Source organism: Sapajus apella, unplaced genomic scaffold (genome assembly GCF_009761245.1).
Source record: "Sapajus apella isolate SASKATOON/1434 unplaced genomic scaffold, GSC_monkey_1.0 scaffold9, whole genome shotgun sequence".
In the NCBI taxonomy this organism is placed as follows: Eukaryota; Metazoa; Chordata; class Mammalia; order Primates; family Cebidae; genus Sapajus; species Sapajus apella.
In genome coordinates this window covers 38,347,761-38,371,324 of record NW_022436949.1, presented here as the reverse complement: position 1 = coordinate 38,371,324, position 23,564 = coordinate 38,347,761, and the positions used below count along the sequence as shown (strand labels likewise).

At 34.8% G+C, this 23,564-nt stretch overlaps 1 protein-coding gene across 2 annotated transcripts in view; it reads right to left on the bottom strand.

Moving 5' to 3' along the window:
• GPC5 (glypican 5) overlaps window positions 1-23,564 on the bottom strand; it is a 1,400,523-nt gene that overhangs the window by 322,972 nt on the left and 1,053,987 nt on the right. The gene's annotated exons all lie outside the window — the stretch shown is intronic.

The window sequence follows — 23,564 nt, the reverse complement described above, 5'->3', positions numbered from 1 at the left end:
TCAATATTTTAAAACAGAATTTAGCAAATATCTTAATTTGAGATGTATTAGAAACATGTTTTATTTACCAGCTTTACAGAGAACTTTCCACACTGAATAACATGTCCTAACACTTCTTTCTTCAAATTTTCAAAAAATATCTCTTCATCTTCCAAAAATATTTACCGATAAAGGAATTTGTTTTAGCCATTTTGACTGTAGCAGGAGGAAGTTTTATCCTCATAAAATATCAAGTGCATCAGCGCATCTACGAACTTGTATTTTTTAAATTTAACTTCATAGATAAAAATTTTTTTAGTTTAATGGGAAAACAACAATATGGACTCGTGTATTTTATGCCAATGTTAATTTTCAAATTTCTAATGTTAACTATTGCTATCTAGACTAAATCATTATTATTTGTGTAGACCTTCATATGTTCCCCTAAAACAGTGCATATTTTTAAAAATTACAATATACATTGAAAATTAGAAAAAATTAGCTGAACCTAACAAAATGGCACCAGTAGGTGAGCTTTAGTAACCCATATGTGCAATTAAACACCAAGCAAGGCTTTCAAGTACCTAGAAGCTAACAGCTAGGTCTTGGCATGAAGTTAATAGTTATATGAAAATACGGAATATATGATTTAATAATAATATCACATTAGAAAAAGTCTAATGCTACTTTCAGGCTATAAGTTCTTCTTGCCTGTTATTTATATTCATGAGAATAAATGTGAACAGTTGGTAGTTACTGGTAGTATTTCAAGTTAAATTTTTTAATTACAAGTTTCTTACTTTACTTTCATGTTTTTAGAATAACTTAATTATAGTCTTCTGGGTCTGAGGGTAGTGTTGTGAATTACACTTTCCTCAATATTGAATGCAAAAAATAATTGTCTTAAGGCCTGTAAGTGTCATTCATAAACCAGGATTTCAATTTTTGGTGGTAAATAAAATAATACACTGTGTTTTATTGACTAGGTTTATTGATTCAATTCATGTTAAATAAATTAGTACTTTTATCTGCTTTTGAAATTTATGTTCACATTATGAGGACATTCAAAAGTATCTAGTACTTGGAAAAACAAGCAAGTAAAATTCTATGCCATATTCTCAGTTACAGGTACATAGATCAGACAAAAATGCCACCTTCCCAAGCATCTAATTCAATCCAGAACTTCATGTCAATCTCGTGTAAAGCTTCATGTTTTATCCTGGATAAAACCCAAAAATCTATGGAACTAGATGAAAGAAACACATTAAGGTACACACTGTCTTTAATCTTCCAGGTATTTTTACTTTCTTCCTTAGATTCTCAAAAAAAAAAAAAATTTCTGCTCCTCTCTTGGTATAGTCAGTTATGTTTCCGTGTATCAATTATTTGGTTATAAATCCTTTGGGTGTAAGGATTACATGTTCATTTACTTATTCTTAGTACTAAGCCTTAGTGGTGCCTGACACAGAGAAAGCACTCAATGTATGTTATGAGTTTTAATGAATTAAAATAAATTCTCATCATTTTTTGCAAAGATATCATCTCTTTTTTATTCTCTTTACTGGCTTTATGTTGACTACTATTTTGAGCTTATTTTGTATACTTATCCTCCAAGTTCCTCAGTTTTCTCTACCCCTCACCAATTTTGCTTACTAATTTTTCAACAAATATGTTTTGTTGTCTCCCTGCATTTCTGCAGAGTCTGCCCATCATGACGAATGAGGGAGTCATGATAGTCATTGAGGGTACTTGAAATATATGGTTACTAGAGCCTTTCTTTTTCAGGGTGCTGTCACAGAGAAGAGTCGTGCTTTGTCACAATAGAACTCTTGGTCAGAACCAAGAGTTCCTTTATTGGAGAAGGTTGAATGGGTCTTATGGGTTCTTTGTCTGACCCACTAGGTAATTCTTTCCTAGTTTTATTCAAAGTAGTTTCAGAACTGATCTTAGACATTCTGCCCCTCACAAAGCATCTGGCTCCCTTCTCTAGAAGGCCACATAGCACTGTGGTGAATGAGCACGCTCTGGGCAGATGGAGGCCCGAATCTTTGTTTGCCACTATTACCTTTGTCATCCAAAGCATGGTATTTGCCTGTCTGTTCCTGCAGTTACACATCTATGAAATGGAGATAATATAGTGTCCATGCCATATGTTTAACAGGATAAGATAAAGCACATACAGCAATGCCTTGGGCCCAAGTAAGCATGGAAAAAGTGGTAGTTCTTTGTATTGTTTCTTTGCACCAGATTTTCTGGGCTTGACCACAGAGGCTGAAACAAGGACTTCTAAATTCCTCCAGGCTCTTTCTGATAAATATTCAGCATTCTCTAGAACAGCACACCAGGTAATTTTGCTGTTGAAATCACCATAGTATATTTCTTAATTCTTAGTCTTCCAGCTTGGAATTTTATCCCTGACATGAAAACAGCAACAGTGAATTTGAGAGAAATGTGTATTAGAACAGTGTGTGTTTTACAGCGGAGCACACACTGACAGGTGACAAATCAATGTGACCTGGGTGGGTGGGGGGATAAGAACCTTCAGCAAGAATCATCCCCTTCTAGGTTATTTGTTTTTGCTTGTTTTTTAGCCTTACTCCTTTGCTTTATACTGATTTTTCTAAGTAAATTACTAAATTCCTAGTTGATCTATATTCAAAGGCCATTTCTTTTAAGACAAGTTGAACAGCTTTAATCTGAAAAGCTAAAGTTCAAAATGCTCAAAATCTGAAACTTTTTGAGGACCAACATGATGCCACAAGTAGAAAATTCCGCACTGACTTCATGTGATTAGTCATTATCAAAACATTGTTTTGTGAACAAAATTACTAAAAATATGGTATCAAATTACCTTCAGGCTATGTGTATAGGTGTATATAAAACATAAATAAATTTGTCTTTATACTTGGATCCCATCCCCATGACACCTCTTTATGTATACGCACACATTCCAACCCCCCTCCCAAAAAGCCTGAAGTCTGAAATACCTCTTGTCCCAACCATTTCAAATAAGAGATACTCAGCCTGTAAAACCACTTATTGAAATTCTCATAGTTGCAAGAGGAAAGAGAGAAAAGAAAGAGAGAAAGGGAGGGAGGAAGGGACGGAGGGAGGGAAAGAAAGAATGAAAGAAAGAGAGAGCATGAGAGAAAGAAAAATGTTTTATATGCCTTAATTTAAAATAAAAAAGAAAACAGAAAAAAAAACTTTAGATTTTTACTAGGATATGGAAAAATGCTCAGAAACAAGTTTATTTAGTTCCACAACTATGACAGCAGTCCAAGTGAATTGATTCATACTACTTTCAATTTTCCTCATTATAAATTCGTTTTTCACCTAAACATTGGGCAAGAAAGGATTACATGTTCTCCTATGTTTAATAGAACCCTAGGCACACTGTCCATAATTTCTAAAATGCTACTTCTAGGTTCAATATGGAAAAAGTCATGTTCCTGCTGATTTTCACTACAGGAAAATAAGGCCTGCTGATTCCCTCCCTACTCCTAAGAGAACAGCATACAGGTTCAAGGGCAGACAATACGTCTTCCCATCCGAGTATAACAAGGCCTTCCACCCATGACCTTTCCCATACACCAGCACAAAGGTACACCTGTGACCCTGCTGCTTGGCTGAGCACCACATCTGCATGGAGGACAGTTGCCAGGATGTAGCAATGTGCCTTGTAGCCAGGAACTCTGTCACAGCATCCCATCGTGTGCTGGCCCCATTCAATTTATGAGCAAAACCAAAGCCCTGTAGACATTTAATGACAGTAAGGAAGACTGTAGCTACTCATATTACTAATGATCAGAACAAAATGAACCTTGCAGAGACAGAAGCTATAAAGCCAAATGGCTGCAGTGCACAGAAAACTGATTCTAAGCATGTTAATTGAGCATAAATTAATGTGAAAGCAGTAACGATCCATGTGAATTTCAGATGATTGACTATATCATTAATCTCCAAAACATGAATAATGTGAAACCCTCCCTTCTCTTCTAAATGAACACTGAAAATACAGAAAATCTAACTGGATACTGATGTAGGAAAAATGAAGAAGTAGGTGAAAGAGTAACAGATCAACACATGGATTACCACAATTCAGATGATCATTATGTTGGTAAATTTCTCAAAAAGCCTACAATGTTGATACACTTGATAGCGTATTTATAGTAATTTATTAGAGATAATTTTATTTTTGTCTTAATTGTAAGATATATTTTATCTATTGAAACATTCACACATATTATCATTAAAATATTATTTGTTTGTTGCTTGAGGGATTCTCATTTTAAATGCAGTGTTATTAACTCTTCCTTCTGTAGCTTCTCCCCACTTGTCACTAAAGTATTTAAAGTGACTTGGAAATACTAAAAACATGCACAGTAACTTGTAACAGGCACGGACAGACAGACAGACACACACACATGCAATCTACAAAATAAAAAAATACTAGGATCGACGATTAAGTGTTGCCAGGGCAGAATCCGGGAGAAAATTCAGTTAACCATAAGATAAATGGGTTAGACTGGAAAAAATCATCAATATCTCATTGATACATGCTTTACTATTGAAAACAGGATAAACTTGGTGGACTTAGAGAAGGTCAGGAGCTATTTTACTTCTTTCCCACTGGCTGATTCCAGCCCAGATACCCAAGGTACAAAGCAAGTAGAAATCAGGTCACCCAGAACTTCACTACAGGGATGTTCTATTTTGAAACTATTTGCCGCCCACTTCTCCAGCCTGCACTCCACCTCTCTCTTTCACCGTATGACAAGCAGAACCTAGTGAGATGTAAAATGATCACGGGGAAGTGCCGCATGAGATGATGGAGTCAGGAGGGGTCTAGGAGTCACACAGGCTGATGATTGCAGTTTCTCCCTTAGTCGATAGAAAATGTCAAAGAGCTAAGTATCAGAAGAAGGAGAAAATTATAGCCCTGGCAACAAAAATGACTTTACAAAAGAATTTACATTTCTTAAGGTTAAAGGGAAAAACACATGAGGAACCATGGAGTTTGTGGGAAAAGTATGAGAGTACAAGAGAAAGTAAAACATCATCCAAAAATGGCCACAAAAATCTGCCCTTGAACAAGAGATATTGTTTAATCTGCTGGTATTTTTAATTTGTAGGTTAAATGACGGCTTATTCCTCTGAGATAAATGCATAAATCCATTACTAAAGAAGATCCCCAGATGAAAAACTAACATAAAGTAATTACAAGTATGACTGTTAAGACATCTCTGGAGAAAGACAACAATGGGAATAAAGCATAATTAAAATATACATTTGTGCTATTGGAACGTACAGTAAGTCCAGTCAATGCTGTGAAGGACAAATTTGAGATGGTTTCCCAGAATGCAGACGTGAAGAACCAAGAATAAAAGGAGAGCCAACACAACTGCGGGAGATAATAGATAGAAATCAATCCTAAAAATAGCAGCTTTACTGGAGAAAAAGCCAGAATAATTAAAATAGAAAAATATAGTAAGAATAGAAATAAAGGCTGTTCAAGAATTTTAAAAGCCAAGCTAAACATATCAAACCAAAGAAAACCCTAAACTTTCAGATGAAATGAATTCATCCGTTTCTCTGTAAGACGCCTCTATAAGACACCAATCTAGACATTAACAAAGGTTTTAATTAAAATCTTAACATTGAATTCAAATGATGGGAAAGATCTACTTTAAAATAGAAAGGTCCACACATCATAGTACGATCTTATCCTCCCTCACTTCATTCCATTTCCTAGAGGAGTCAACTGAGGCTCAGACAGGCTGCATACCCTAGAAAGAATGCTGAGGCCATGGACTGACTGATTTGGTAACAGAGATGCTATCAATCTAGTTACTCTTACTTACGTCTCACTCTGAAGTTAAGAAAAGTGAATTCTCATAGTCCGCTATAGGCGGAAAATCAGCATAAGCCACTGATACCGCTGAGATCTACAAGCCAGAGCCGTGTGGCTCCATTTAAAGTAACCTAGAGGTGGGTTCATAACACCAATTTCTATAGATGGTGTCTTGATCCCAGCAAGAGAGCTCATATTACATAAATTCAGTAACAGAAGACTGAATGTCCTGAGGACTTATGTCAATTGTATATACAATAGGCAACACTGCAATTGAATGAATACTTTCCTAAGGATGGAGTACAAGGTAGCTCTCTGAAGCCAGTTGTTTGTATGCAGCTCAGTACAGAAAGCATGCTTCTAAGAAAGGATATTAAGACAAAATTCCCTGCTGCCATGTTCCCCATCATTCCCTTCCACGTAGGTCTTTTATTCCAACCTACCGACATCTTAAGAGGTTGTTAAGTTATTAGGCTGGTGGGAATTTTGACAACCCACAAATTAATTCATTTGAACTTTACTTGAAAGTGGACAAAGATGAAGTTGAGTTACCTCTAAGTAAAAGGTTAAACATAAAGATGTCTACAGTTTCTCCAAAAATAAACAGCAAAAGAGGAAAAAGTTACGTTTATCTAGAAACAATTTTTAAAGTAAAACCAGTGTGTATAAGAAAATATGTTGTCAGAAGAAAATGTTGCTAATTATATTTCAAAAATTACTTGTTTTCTAAGTAACCCTTGGATTAGGATGGCATCCCTATTTATGTTATTTGTATGTTCAATAACATGCCTCAAAATCTCATAATATCTGGAACATTAAGCTTACGACATCTAGAGTGTATATATAGTATATAGCATGTTAATTAGTAAAATGTGATTGCTTATTTCAAGTGTATTCATTCAGGAATCTGTTTCTACTAAGTTGTTGTTATATTTTCTAGCAGAATGAGCAAAAATATTCATTTCTACAGCTCATTTCTCAGTGTCTCTCATCTCTCATTGCTCCCATGTTGAGTGAACAATGAAAAAATAGTGATTTTCCCCCAAGGGATGAAGGTGAGTATGTCTTTGTCTGCTTGCTTTTAAATAGCTGGTAAATTGCAGACAGTTATTTCTACAATTGTAGAAATTGTAGTCCGTTATTTCTGTCTTCCTTGGATGCCATATCACCATACGGTTAACTTTCATCTCTGAAGGAAAAATTTTAAATGCCATTTCTCTTTTACCTCTGTCACATCTTTACCTGGTTTCCAGTCCTAAAATATTTGTAGAATGTCTCCTCTGTGTGAGGTACGATGGTAGTCACTGAAAGAACAAAGCAATGAAAAATTAAGAAAAAGGTAAGAAAATATAAGAGCAGACAGACTATCAAAGGGAGAGGTGTGTCGAGAGGTAATGTTAAACATAAGATAATGAGACAGAGGGAATCGACCAGAGAGAAGCTTTTGAGGAATATAGTATTTTACCTAAGAAAAGATTTATCTGATGCTTAAAGGGTCAGCAATAATTAAAAGCAATAGGGAGAAAGGAATTCCCATTAGAGCAGACAGAAAAGACAGGGGGAGGAGGGTTAAAAATACCAGGAAGTGTACAAGAACATGATTAGCAGATTGATTTTCCGGGATATAATTTTTGAGGCAAGGAAAAACCATGATAGAGGCTACACCATGGAATTCTTCATATTAAACTTCTATTACTCAGCCACTTTCTTTTTGGTTAGAGTGCTTATTACTATGAGGCAGATATTATGTATTTATATTTACGGTCTGTCCTTCTTTTTAGAATGTTCTCTTCCCAAGCACAGGGTTTTTCTCTATCTTGCTCACTTCTCTACCCTCAATGCTTGCAACAGAGATTTACACAGAGGAGATGCCCAGTCCTTCAGAGAGAAATGCAGAAATGAATGAGTAAATTGAATGCTTAATACCGTATCTTTCAAAACCATCCTCTGATTTCAATTCCTTTTTTAGTTTGATCACAACATAACCACAGTCAAATTTTTCACTATTTCCAATCACATCAATATTTTTATTAAATTGTTATTTTATTTCTATGACTTGACTAATGTATTGCCTGTAAACAGGATGACTTTTGAGTGGGTTTCCAGCTAACATGCTAATTATCTGCAAAGTTATGAAACTTCAAGACAGAATTAATCTCATCTAGAAAGCATAGATTCTAAGAACTTGAACTCTAGATTGACACAGTCAACGGCAGCTTCTCTATTGACAGTGTGTCCTTGGGCAAGTTACTTAACATCTCTGTACTTGTGTTTCCTCAGATGTGAAACAATGTCATCCACTTCTTTTGCCTAATGGACCAGCTGTCTTTAGGTAAAAAAGAAAAAGATAAGAAAATGTAAGAGGAGACAGACTATCAAAAGGGAGAGGTTTTGCCTTCGGCCTGCCCCAATAAAACCTTTCCACCTTCCAAAAGGTTTGAGACTAATCTATAACTTTCCCCCAATATTTTGTTAATATGTTGTCAGCCACCCTGAGTGAATTCCAACACACTTCACCGTTATTGAGAATACTGGATTGTCCAAAATCTGTGAAACTCTTAAAACCATACACAATGCATAATACATTTTGGCTTTCTTATATTAATAGTCCTGTGTATGCTTGTCCATAATCATTATTATTGTACCCATGCTGAGGACACTGATTAGAACTTTAAAATTTTTGTACCTACTTGTCTAATGTGACGTTCTGTATATATTTGGATGATTAACAAATGATTGCTCATTTATTGTGTTAAATCTTAAAAGGAGGACTTTCTTTTCAGCAACAGATACATTCAATATACATAAAATGGTTTCATAAATTTTCAAATACACAACAATTCAAGCAAAAAAATAATAAGATAAACCATTAAATGTATGAGGCTTTCTTTGTCTTGATTGTTGAAGTTTTTCACTTGTGCAGGGTGTATTTTATTCCTATGTATCAGCCAAGCTATTTCCACTTAATTCTAAATAAAGGCACTTCAACATTTTTTTCCTTACAAAATCATGTACCAGTTTTAACATTTTCAATTCTCAGTGGCATAACTTGTAAATAACTTTACTTTGCTTTTAGAAATTCTGCTAACATCAGAGCAGAGATGTTATAGGTACAGTGGGTGTGAGTTTATTCAGTGTTGGCTAAACTGGTCATGAAAACAATTGCACACTCTTATGTGAGAAGGGATTTCATCTATTCTGCCAGCTTTTGTAAGTAACACATTTTCAAATACTACATCAACTATAGAACGAAAAAAAATATTTGTTGAGAATATTTTATAGATGTTTTATAATGAAAGGGCTCAAGCCAAAGAAAGCTAAATTCATTCATTCATGGTTTCATTTATAAATTTACTCATCAAGCATTTGTTGAATTTCTATAGCTATTGCTGGCAAGAGAACAAAAGTAAAAATGTAAATAGATGAAAAAAAAAATTCTTGTGGTACTCTAAGTGGGTAAGATTAGAGGCAAACTCAATGTACTAGGAAGACAAATCGTGGGTGGTGTGGTTGAGGAAGTAGTTGATCTTTCATTGGGGAGTAAAGACAGGTTTACCAACGAAAGGAATTCCTGAATAGCCTCTAGAAGAATGTGTAAAAATGATGAGGGTGAGTAATGAGGCAAGAATATTCTAGACAGTGGAGGCTGCATGTGCAAAGCATGAAGACGTGGAAATGCATAGATTTAGGGAATCACATACTTGAGGTGACCAAGGAAATGGCAAAATCAAGATATAGACAGAGGCACAGACTAAGGAGAAATATCTTCAGTGCAATCATCTGTATGTATATAATTCTAATATTCTAATGAGAGCCTCCTGATTCTTAGAAAATATATTCTTGCCATAACACAATTTTTTCATTTCTGCTTCCAGAAATTTTAATCAATCCTGCAACAGCCTATGGTAATAAAGTAGGGCATACTCTTGAACCTAAAATCATTATATGTGAATCAATTGTAGAAGAAGATTCGAAAGAAATCACCCAGAGCCTTGATACAAGGTAGAAGAGCTTCCTACTTTCTCTTCTGGGATGTCATATATTTGAAAGACCACAAAACAAAAGAAACAGAGGCTGGAATTTCACTCTCTGAATTTTCCTCAGAACCACAAATAAGAGCTGCAAGTTGTAAGTTTGGTTAACCATTATGTTTAAATCATATTCTGGTCACTCTCAAGAATTTATATGGGGAACATGATTTAGGGTTTACTTGGCTTGAAAGAGACCCAGAGTTTTCTTAGCTACAATTTTGTAATCAATGATTATTTAAAAAATATTTTATGTAATCTATTTTTTTGACTGGCTTTAATTTTTAACCTGGCCTTAGTTTATGTTATTTTAATCAAACTTTTATTTTGAAATTTTAATTTCTGAAATAAAAACACAATGTAATACTGTTTTCTAGAGCTCTTTCATTCATATGACGTTTTTGAAAAAGTGTGTGAGTTCCTATAATGATTCTACTTCTCTTAAAGTCCCCAGAGACAGCCTTTATTTTGCATTTTCAGGCAGCTCATCTTCCAAGCTTTTTGCTACTATTAAATACAAGTAAAGTTTGGTATATAGTGGATGATTACTTTTAAGTTCATGTTTAAATTGACGTACAATAGAATTGACCTTTAATGTGGCATACAGTTCTATGAGTTCTCTCCTGTGTCCATGGTGATGTAGCCACCAGCTCCAAAAAGAAGGCAGAACAGTTATGTCCCATTCCCCAGAGCCCATTCTCTCATCCTATCCCTTTACAGCCCCACTGCTTCTCACTCCTACATCCTGGCAACCACTGATCTGTTTCCCATCACTGCAGTTTTGTCTTTTTAGAGATTAAAACACACATGGATACATGGAGTGTGTAATATTTTGATACTGGCTTCTTTCACTCAGATTAAGGCCTTCGAGGTTGATATAAGATGTTGTGTGTAACAAAATAATGCACACATTTTAATTGCTTAGCAGTATTCTATAGTACGGATGTATCAGAATTTGCTTATCCTTTCAACCACTGAAAGATATTTGGGTTATTTCAAGTTTTTGGCAATTATGAAGAGAACTGCTATAAACATTCATATGTAGGTTTTGTATAAATCTAAGTTATTTTTCCAGGGTAAACACCAAGAAGTGGGTTTCCTGGGCCATATGGTAGGTGAATGTGAAATTTAACATAAAACTACCAAACTATCTTACAGAGTGACCGTATCATTTTTATTTTCCAGTGGAATATATGAGAATCCCACCTGCTCTGTGTTCTCACCAGCACCAAAAACTGTTAGTACATTTTTTAGTGGGAGTTGTTTTAATAGGTGTATAGCAAGATCTTACAGTTTTAATTTACTTTTTCCTTGTGGTTTTGATTTTGAACATTTTTTCATGTTTACAGGACTTCATGTCTTTTGTGAAACATCTGTTCAAGTATTTTGCTCCTTTTAAATTTGATTCCTACTGTTGCATTTGGAGATTTCTTTACCTATTCTGAATACAGGCTCCTTTTCAGATATGTAGCTTGAACATATTTTTGCTCTTTCTATGCTCTTTAAAGTTAGTGTTAAAGCTAACTTGTCAAAGTTACCGTTAATGTTGACAGTAAAAGACTTCTAGACTTTCTAAAGTATCTTAACCTAACTTCAACAGAACAAAAGTTTTAGGTTTTTTGTGGTCCTATTTATATGTGCATATATATATTTGACTTTCATGGTCTTGCTTTAGTTGCAGGGTTTAACAACTCTACTCCCTGAGAATGAAGATTTTCTTCTATGTTTTTTTTAAATGTGTTACAGTTTTTAAATGTGTTATAGTTTTTTGTTCTATATGTACATCTATAATCAATTTAGAGCTAACTTTTTGATAAACTGTGAAGTTTAACTTAGTGCCCACTTTTCTTTGCACGTGGTTGCCTAAGCATTCCAAAGCCATTCGTTGAAAAGCCTATCCTTTATTGTCATTGCCTTTGCACCTTTGTCAAAAACTTGGCCATATTTGTGTGTATACTTCTGGACTATCTTTTCTGTGACATTGATCCCTGTGGCCAGCCCTTAGCTAATAATGTATTCTTTGGATTACAACACAATTTTTTGAAATTAGAAAGTGAAAGTCTCCCATTTTGTATTTATTCAAAATCATTTTGGTCATTTTCTCATCTTAGCACTTTCATTCTTTCCTATATACATTTAAGAATCAAATTTTACATATTGAGAAAGAAATCTTGTTGAGACTTTGATTGGATTTGCATTAAATCTATAGATCATTTTGGATTGAATTGACTTTATTACTGTATTTAGACAAGTCTATGAATATATTATATCTCTATTTATTTAGGCTTCTTTTGATTTCTTTCACCAATGTTTTATACCTGTCAGCATTCTGTTTCTGTACTTGTTATGTTAGATTTACAACTAGATATTTTATTTTTTGGAGGTATTATATGGTTTTCAACAGTTCATTGCTTCTGTAGAGAAATGTAGTTCATTTTTTGTGGTCAATTTGTATCCTATAATCTTGCTACGATATCTTATTAGTTACAGAAGTTTTTTGGAAATCCTTTCAGTTTTCTAAATGGGACATGTCTTACGTGACTGAACACAATTTAATTTCTTCCTTTTCAATTTCTTCCTTTCCTGCATTAAAGTAAAACAGGAACAAAACAACGTACACACACACAAAAAATAACTCTTTTTTTAAATGTTCCCTAGAATTTATCAGATACAATCTTGGCCAAGAAGATTTTATTTTCAGAAGAAAATTAGCTACAAAATAAACAGTGATAAGAACATGCTGGTTATTTAAGTTACACTTGGGCATTGATTTCTGGCTTCCAGGAATTAATATATTTCATGCAATATGACAAACTCTGGTGTCTCAAATTCTTTGTGACATAGTCTTATTGTTTTAATGTTTCTGGAGTCCATAGTGACAGTCTATCTGTAATTTTTTATACTGCTAATTTGATACCTATAAAGACAATTCATTTTTAGTCTTTCTAGAAGATTCCAGCTATTGTTTTAATATGTTTTCTTTATTGTTTTCCTGTTTTTGGGGGGGGAGGGCGGTATTTCTGCTTTTCGCTTTCTTATTTTCTTACTTCCGCTTGCTGTGGAGTTCACTTTGCTCCTTTTTCTAGATAGAGGCTGAAATAATCTAGGCTTATTCATGTGAAGCTTTTCTTCTTTTTTGTATAAGCATTAACTCCTACAAGTCTCTGGCTAAGCACGGCTTTAGCTACATCTCACAAATTTGATATGCTGAATTTTCATTTTTCCTCAGATCAGTACGTATTCTAACTTCCCTTTTCATGTTTTGATTGTTTAAAAGTATGCTATTGTGGAATAACAGACTGGCAGACATGGTAAGTGGGTTAGCTGGAGGGAGGTGAGAAATGATAAATTACCTAATGGTGCAATGTACATTATTCAGATGATGATTACGCTAAAAGCCAAGACTTCATCACTATACAATATATTCATGTAATTTTGTTCCTTGTTTTCCGCACTTGTCCCCCTTAAATTGATCCAGATTTTTTAAAAAGATGAAAATGTGTTAAATTCCCAAATATTTGCAGGTGTTCCTGTTATCTCTGCTATTGTTGTAGACACATTATGTGTGATTTTAATTCCTTTGTATTTGTTGGCCTTTGCTTTATAATCCAGAATATGGGCTGTCTTGGTAAATGTTCCTTGTGTATATGGGGCAAATGTATACACTGCTGTGTTCAGCGGAGTATTTCAATGTCAATTAGAACTGATCGATTGATGTTACCCCTTAGGTCAACATTCTTGTCTATTTTCTGTCTATAAAGTGTATCGATTACTGAGAAAAGAATGTTGAAGTCTCTAACTAACTATACTTGGGAATGTGTCTGTTTATGTTTTCAGTTCAGATAGTACTTGATTTATGCTTTCTAAAGCTCTGCTGTTAGGTTCATACACATTGGGATTGTTTTGTGCTTTTAATGTAATGTTCCTGTTCATCTCTGGTCGTGTTTCTTAAGCCTACTTCAGCTAATACAGCCAGTCCAGCTCTGTTTCTGTTCGTGTACGCATGTATTATTTTCCCCATTCTTTTTATCTAGTCTATCTACATCACCACATACATTTGAAGTAAATTTTTAGTAAACAGCATATCGTCATTTCATGCTTTTTTCATCCATCTTGACAATGTTTGTATTTTAATACGTGTGTTTAGTCATTATGCATTTAGTGTATTTATTAATATGCTTAGATTTAGGTCTACCATTTTATTATTTATTTTCTGATTGTTCCCTCTGTTTTTCAAACTTTATTCACCTTTTCTCATTTTCCTTGGGTTATTAAAACATCTTTTTAATTCTATTTAAATACACCTACTGCACTTTCGGCTGTATCTCATTGTATAATTTGCAAGCATATGTATGTGTCCAGTGACTTTAGAGATTATCCAAATACTTAACTTTTCTCGGTCTACTTAAAACTCATATTTTAGCATTTTAACCAGAGCATAGAAATCTAATTACTTTATAGTTACCAAACAATTTAAATAATCGTGAGGAGAAAAATAGCCTATTTACTCCAATAGTTGCTATTATTGTGGCTCTTCTTTCATTTGTGATATTGCAAGTTTCTTTCTTGTATAATTTCTTTCTGTGGAGAGTTTCCTTTAGCAATATTTTCAGAGCAGATCTGACAGCAACAGATTCTGTTCGTTTTCCTTTATTTGAGAACACTATTATTCTATGCTCATTTTTACTTGATGTAGAATTCTGGCAGGACAGCTATCCCAGCAATTTGAACATATTTCCTTTCCTATCTTTGTAATCTCCATGATTTCTGATGAAAAATCTGCAGACAGACATTTAACAGAATGTCTCCATGTTTCTTAGTTTTTAAACATTTAAACAGTTTTCTCTGGATGCTTTTGAGACTCTTTCCTCTTCTTCTTTTCTTTGATTATGCTGTGTCTGGGCCCATACTTCTTTGGGTTTACCTGATCTAGGGTTTGATGAGTGTCTTGAATCTGTAGGTTTATATATTTCACTGGACATGGGAAATTTTCAGCCTTTATGTCTTACATATCTTTTTCTGGTCTGCACTTTTTGCCTCTCTTTCTGGGACACCAGTACAAATCATAAACCTTAGAAACTATTCCAAAGGCCAGTTAACAATGGTTGATGTTTCTCAATTTTGGTTCTCTCTGTTGTTCATCTTGCGCAATTCTCATTGATCTGTTTCCAAGCATATTGACTCCCATTTCTGTCACTTCTGTCCTGTGATTGTGCCTATCGTGATTTTTTTTTAGTGCTACATTTTCCATTTTTATCCTCTATCCTACCAATGTACTGAGATTTTCTATCATTTCATTCCTGCAATACATTTCACCTTTATTTTTTGGAATATGTTATAACAGCTTGTTAAACTGATTGTCTAATTATTCTAATTACTGTGTCACTTCAATAGTGGCATTTATTTTATTGTATTTTCATATATGGGTTGATATTTTCCTTGTGAATCATATGGAAGGTAAATTTTCATTTTATCCTAGACATTTTGAGTATTGTTTTGAGAATCTGGGTCTTATTATCTTATGAAAAATATCTCCATTTTTGTTTTACAGTCAACGCAGCAGGGGTCAAGCTGCTAGATTTGACTAGCTTTCCTTCGCTCTCCCTCTCTGTCGTGTCCTCTGAAGTTTCCAATTCCCTGATGTTCCCTCTTTTGGTCTTTTATTCAGAAAGGTAGGGGTTTATTTATCTTACTCTTGTGCTCTTTCTCGCTAAGCTGTAGCCATAACTAAGGCAGGCGGTGGGTGGACAAATATAAAGTAAAAACACTGTGAGTTTGCCTCACCCTCTTGAGGCCACAGCTACTTAAATCGGAGAGGAAGGTGCCTCTTCTTTTGGGTAGCTGCAAGCCCTCACTACTGCTGCTGCTGCTGCTACTAACAAACCATTTTCTCAGTTCTCAAGCCTAGACAAGAAGGCTTCTTTCGGTGTTCCTAATGTCCATGCTGATACCCACATCCATCTTTCAGGTTGCCTTAAGTCCAGGAGGGAGAAATTTTTAAAAAAGAAAAGTCACCACCAATTTAGTCATACTTTGAATTGTTGTCTTTTCCTCCAATCTATCTGTCACTATTTACTTTTTTTTTTTTTCTTTTTTGAGACGGAGTTTCGCTCTTGTTACCCAGGCTGGAGTGCAATGGCGCGATCTCGGCTCACCGCAACCTCCGCCTCCTGGGTTCAGGCAATTCTCCTGCCTCAGCCTCCTGAGTAGCTGGGATTACAGGCACGCGCCACCATGCCCAGCTAATTTTTTGTAGTTTTAGTAGAGACGGGGTTTCACCCTGTTGACCAGGATGGCCTCGATCTGTTGACCTCGTGATCCACCCGCCTCGGCCTCCCAAAGTGCTGGGATTACAGGCGTGAGCCACCGCGCCCGGCCCACTATTTACTTTTAAAAGTAAAGAAAGAATGTTCTATGCATTCTGTCCAGGTTTTACAGTTTATTCCATTTTATCCCAAACTGAAAATCGTAGATGGATAAAGTTTGTTTCTTAGCGGCATATAGGTAAAAACTAAGTCAAAGCCAAAGTCCCATTTTTCAGTAAAGAATTAGCCTGATCTTTGAAATGTTACTGAATTAGCATGTAACAAGAAGATTCACTTAACCAAACTAGAGTATTTCCTTACTGAGTTCACTAAGAAATTACTGTATATACATGGCCTTATGTATGAAAATGATAGGAAGTTTTAATCTTTACTGAAATATTGATTCTGGCATTTTATGCTCTTTTGTAGCTAGCTATGATCTGACTGCTATCTCTAATCACTGCAAAGTTAATTAATGCAATTTTCAGACATATTTATTAAAAAATACACAGTCCTCATCATGTCTATCAATCTCTTCATATGCTACTACCTCAACTAGAGAATCTGTGTTGTCAATATCATTACAAATACATTTTCAATAATCTTTTATCAACTGATTCTATTTATCCAACCCTAGGAAAATTATCTTCCTATTGAACAGGCAAAAAAAGAAAAAGAACAAATTGCTTTTTCACAGTAATTTTCATGTTCCTCTTTTCTGAGATCATTCATCAGTACAAGCTGTTTTTCTTAAAAATAATGTGTCATTGCCAGTAATATTTGGGAGAAATTCTATTGTGTCAGGAAGATTTCCCCTGGGTTTCTCAGTATAAGCTGTGATGTCTTATTGTTTGAACCCTGGAGCCACCTCACATTACTTTTGAATACTGTTATTCTTCACTTATAAAAGGGACATCTGTTGGTGTGCTTCTCATCTGTATGAGTCTTATTCTTACATCCAAACTATTTTTTCTGTGTTAAGGACATTCCAGGATCCTCTCTATTTTCTTCACTTGGTCCCACCCATCACACTCTACTACTTAGGATGAAGTGGGAGAAAGAGGTTTCTAGCATCTTTCAGCATTCTATCTAGGATGTAATCTTTTATTTTCATATGCATGTGAAAGAAAAGGGCTAACATCCACCTTGGTGAAACCTGATGATTTGTCACTTGCTTTATTTCCCCCTTGCCACATTCAATCAGGAAATGTTAGGAGTTTATCTATGTTAGATGACAGAGAGATAGAGAATTTGCCCAAGGATGACATGCCAGGCCAATCTCCCTCATTTCATGGTTTCAACCAGTTATGGAATAATGAGTAAGCTGTACAGATGAAATAACACATGTAATGGGTCTAAGTGTAAAAGGTGAAGGCATTATAGTAGGTAGTCAGATATGAGCAGGGCAGGACAGACTCCCACCCCCTGTCCCACAAACCAGGAATGTCAGGTGACCATCAGGTGATGGTCAGGCAGTTGTTAAGCTGTCCCTCTAAAATAATAATTGGTCCCAGCCAGAACCAGGAAAAGGGGGGAAAGGGAGTCTCACAACACACAGAAACACCTGTAGCTGGTAATCAGCGGCTTCTTAATAAGATTTCACGAGTTGGGCAAAGGGTCTCATGTATGCCACTAAGAGGCAAAATGGGAGCATTTAACTAGTATATGATCTCTCTCTAGGAACGCTGGACTGGAAAGGAAAAAATGCCTCAAGTGAGCATGCGTGCAACTCCAGTAAACATTCTGCACATATGGCCTCTCCCAAGTGCTAAAAGCACTTTGTGCATGTAGACAGTCCACCCCAAGGAAAGAATCAGGGGAGAAATAACTCAGGACCTCAGAAGCATGTCATCATATAAAACTCCAAGTTAAAAGGTCAAACTGCACACTTAATCTCTCAAGTCACCCGCTTGGCCTTCTTCCAAGTGTACTTTAGTTCCTTTCATTCCTGCCCTAAGTATTAGAAGTTCTGGTCGGTGCAATCAGGCAAGAGAAAGAAAGAAAGGGTATTCAAATAGGAAGAGAAGAACTCAAATTCTCTCTGTTTGCAGATGACATGATTGTATATTTAGAAAACCCCATATCTCACCCCGAAAACTCCTTAAACTGATAAGCAAATTCACAAAGTCTCAGGGTACAAAATAAATGTGCAAAATCACAAGCATTTCTATACACCAACAATAGACATGCAGAGAGCCAAATCATGAATGAATTCCCATTCACGATCACTACAAAGGGAATAAAATACCTAACATACAGCTAACAAGAGATGTGAAGGACCTTTTCAAGGAGAACTACAAACCACTGCTCAAGGAATTAAGAAAGGACACAAACAAATGGGAAAACATTCCGTCCTTATGGATAGGAAGAATCAATATCACGAATATAGCCATACTACCCAAAGCAATTTATAGAGTCAATGCTATTCCCAGCAAACTACCATTGACATTGTTCACAGAATTAGAAAAAAACTACTATAAATTTCATATGGAATCAAAGCAGACCCCATGTAGCCAAGACAAGCCTAAGCAAAAAGAACATAGATAAAAGCATCACCCTACCTGACTTCAAACTATACTACAAGCCTACAGTAACCAAAACAACATGGTACTGATATCAAAATAGACATATAGACCAAAGAAACAGAACAGAGACCTCAGAAATAATACCACACATCTATAACCACCTGATCTTTGACAAACCTGAAAAAAAGAAGCAATGGGGAAAGGATCTCCTATTCAATAAATGGTGCTAGGAAAACTAGCTAACCATACGCAGAAAACTGAAACTAGATCCTTTCCTTACACTTTATACAAAAATCAACTCAAGATGATTAAAGACACAAATGTATAACCCCAAACCATAAAAAGCCTAGAAGAAAACCTAGGCAATACCATTCAGGACACAGGCATTGGTCAAGACTTCATGATGAAAATGCCGAAAGCAATTGCAAGAAAAGCCAAAATTGACAAATGGGATCTAATTAAACAAAAGAGCTTCTGCACAGCAAAAGAAACTATCAACAGAGTGAGCTGGCTACCTACAGAATAGGAGAAAATTTTTGTAATCTAATGATATGACAAAGGTCTAATATCCAGTGTCTACAAGGAATTTAAACTTTTTAATACCCTTTCACTCCTGCTTAAAACTTATCTCAGTCTGTCACTCTGCCCCATGTCCCTCAGTTGAATTCTTTCTTCTGAAGAGGTAAGCAGGAACTTAGGCTGCAGGAGACCTGAATAAATTCACCACCAGTAACAAAGGGACATCAGATTGACCACACTAACTCAGCGTCTTCTCTTGAATGTATATCTTGAGTTAAAAATGACTGAGGGAGGAACTCATGAGATCTCTCCTCTGTCTGTATGCACGCTGTGTACTTCCTGTCCTGCGCCTTTTCTTAAAGCTTAGTAAGTTTGTACTGGTGATGCTGAGTTCTGTGAGTTTGGCTGACAATCCACACCCAACACTAGTATTGCTGCTAGGAACACAAAGTTGCTATCAAAGCATAGCCTTTCCCTTTTGTTATTATATCTGAGTTTCTCCTCATTTTGCATTTATTTGTTTTCCTTTTCATGGAAGTACCCAGGGCAAGCAGATGAAGCACTTATTCTTAGGTTCTGATTTACCTTGCAATTATTTCACTTTGAGAAAAATCTACAGAGTAACACACACTGTTTATTTCTCAATTCTTCTTTGTTTTATCTTTTCAATTTGGAAACATCAAGTAAATTGTTATGATAAAAAACTTTATCTGAGATTTTATAGTACATGAAATTGATATGTTTGGTGCATCTGGTTTCAGAATTACCTTGTCAGCATTTTTCCATCTAAGAATCAGTTTACAGTAACATTTGAAATTCCAGCTTTAGACTCTAAATGCCATTTAAAAATCTGCCTTTTTATATTTCTAATGTTTTAACTTGTCCTCCTATGATTCACTGCTATAACAAACTGTTGATTTTGATGCCATGATACTCCATGATAAATTTTCATGTTTCAAACACAAATGATCGATAATTATATTTGAATTACAAAAGAGCTGTACAAGTTTTAAAAGAATTTGAAGCATTACCACCTGCAATGTGGAGAATTAGTAATTTTGATAGGTCCTCCATCAACAGAAAACACTCAATGTGGGAAAGTGTAACAAAATACATTCTAGTTCATTGCAGAGTTCAACAGAAAAGTATGAGAACATTCAAGAGATAAAGAAAATTAAAATAAAGGTAAAACTCGAAAAAAATGTTGAAAAGCAAACCTTTGGAGTTAGCGTAACTCTAAATTCCTCTAACTTTAAATGCCAATCAGCTACCTGGGGTTAAGAATATTTAGATGAATGGATCTGAAGATAAATGAGAGCCTGGGGTTTACAATGGTTCAAAAAAAGACTCTGAATTGCAGATTGATGAATAATATGAAGACACTTTTAAGTGCTACAATTTCAGTAAAGGTGTAAATAGGTATTAAAAAAACTGTCTACAAAAGAAACCAATGAAGTCATCTCTTAGAATCTGTTCCTTCTCTTTGTGGCAAAACAATAATAATAGTAATAGTCTCCTTAAAGATTGTAATGATGGGCCTGTTGTTTCATTTTTCTGGGTTATGGAGTTTACATCACCCCTACATGTGAACTCCCCAGTCTGAGGAATCAAATTAAAGTGGTTCCAGACTGGCAGCATACTCCAATACCATTCAGAATAAAATTAAAATATTTTCTGTGGATAAAAATAGACTCAGTGAAAGTCATCCAGCATTCCCATCTGGCATGCTACTAGGTATGAATTCACAATGTAAAGTCATCAAATATGGAAGGAAAAGAAATCACTGTAATTGAAAGTACCAACAGAAAGCAAAGCTAAGAGATTTACCTCCACCTCCCCAAACAAATTTAGTTCAGTAAACTTCAAAATATCAAAGATGAAGAGAACATTTAGAAGAAGCCAGAGAGAAAAGACAGATTATCTACAAGAAAGTATCACTTAAAAACAGATTTTCTTGTGTCCATAATGACACAGGCACTATAATATTATTGTCAACATGCTGAGGGGAAGTTACTTTTCTACACTGAATTCAGAACAACTTTGAGAAAAAGACACCCTTACCCAATAACCAAGAAATGTTACTTTCTGAAACCAAGAACTAAGTGGACTCTTAAAGAAGCAAATATCTCAAATGGAAAGTCAGAAACAAGAAGGAACAGTGAAGGCAGAAATCTTAACTGTCTCAGAAAAATTTAAAAAATAAACTGTATAATAAAATAATAATAATGTTTAATTTGTGGGGTTAACTACAATAATAGATTTGGGTTGATAGGAAGAAGGAAAGGAAAAAAAAAATTTAAAAAACATGTAGGGAAAAAGGAAGATTAAATCCTGAATACCAGAGTCTATGATCATGACATCTTGGTAAATGTGCACATAATTCAGTAATTTCTAGTGTAACCAAAGCTTTTTTTTTCCCCTATGAGAAGCAGAGACATAGAGACATTCCCTATACGATAAAAACATTAAAAATAATTTTAAAATAAACTAATGCAATATGTATTTTTAGGGTGTAAGAGAACCATTTGTTGGAAAAATAATTTTAGATAGAGCTGCAATTACTTCACATATATGATTTTTATGTTTTTGAAAATAAAAACAGAATACTAAAAGAAGAAAAAATTGCAAGTAAGTTTCTACGTGCAGTTTGTACAACAATCCCGGGAGTCATAGCAAAGCATGTTTAATGATTGCCTTTAAAGAATGAGAAAAATATAACTGAAGAACTTCAAAAGTAGAAAGTGGTAGATTTAAAATTAATCATTTTAAGATAAATGTCCAGTGTCCTGCAAATTCATATTCTTCATTATTAAAGGTCTATATGTGAATTGTGAAAGCATTATATTTTTATATTTTCTAAAGATACAAGAGAAACAGTGTACATTTACATGAACATTGATTGAGTTCATAGTACATAACAATGTCCACGATACAACATCAGTCGTATTATTCGGTTTCTAAGCAATTGTCTGAATTATTATTCCCACATTGCAAACGAGAGTATCAAGATTCAGACTGGAAGTGACTTGTCAGATTGCTAGTGCCAACTCTGAACTAGGTATTTCTGAATCCAAAGCCTTTGCTTCAGTAAAGCCTCAATTAAAATGCCTCTATGCCTCTGGCATCTCACTGAAAAAGAAAAATAAGAAAGAAAAGTAAGAAAGATGTGGTTAAATTAGGAATTACTGAACTCTGAACACAGCAAAGATGGCAAGAGGTTTTGAACACAGACCTTAAGACTAAGGATTTATCTCCCTCTTTCTATGTGCGTGTGTTTTTATTTTTTTTTTCTTTCTCTTCCTATCAACCAAAACCTGTTAATGGTTAATCCCAGAAATGAAGTATTATTGTTCTCACTACCTCAATGAGATCAGTCGAATGTGCAAATAGTCAATACTAATGTAAATAAGGAGCAACAAATTCTATTCTATGAAATCCCATTAATACTGATAATTTCATGGTATTTTAAAAAAAGAAGTGTTCCTTCCATTATCTCTTAAAATGATATGCATGCAAATTGTGTCTTCTAATTTCTCCAAATATGACTGTTCCTGTCAATGTACAGAAATTAATTTACAATATTTAATGTCTGTCCATCTTTAATGCTCAAAAGTTCTCATTTTAAATTAAGGTGTATATTTCAACATATGAGTTTCAAACATATCTCATGCAGATGAGAATTTTTAAAACACGATTTCTACAGAAACTCTATTAAAAAAATTATATATTGAACCTGTAGAGTTTGTGTTAAAAACAGCTGCACACTTGGGGCCCTGGAATGCAGCCCGATCAGTGTGAATTCAGAAGGCAACCAACAGGCTTACTGTCATTTATGTGTGAGAGAACAGTCATTTGTTTGACATACTGAAGTCAGCCTCAGGGTGAGGCTGCTTTCTTCCACAACTATCAGACAGAAAAAGTTATTCCCCATCTTCCTGATAGGAAGTCAAGGAGAACTTTGAGACAGTCACTGGTGGATACAAATGAATGACTGGACGATAGCTGGAGATTACTAGGAATTGCATTTAAAAAGGCAAATTTCCTTTATTTCTGAGATGCTAAAAATTGTTTCAACATTCACCAAATCATGAATATTCATTTTTACTCACCTGGCTTTCCTAAGTAAGAACATTACTCTAGCATTGTGTTTATTTGATTGTTCTAGTTTTACTTTTTTGCCTATAATAATATCTCTTTGATTAAATATTTAGCCAGACATTTCTATAGTTTAGGGAATTTCTTTCTTAAGAAACTTAATGTGCTACTCTACTCAAAATTGTCTTAAATTTTTTAAATTAAAAAACACAACATTGACATCATTAGAAATCTGCAGAATTTTTAAAAACACATACAC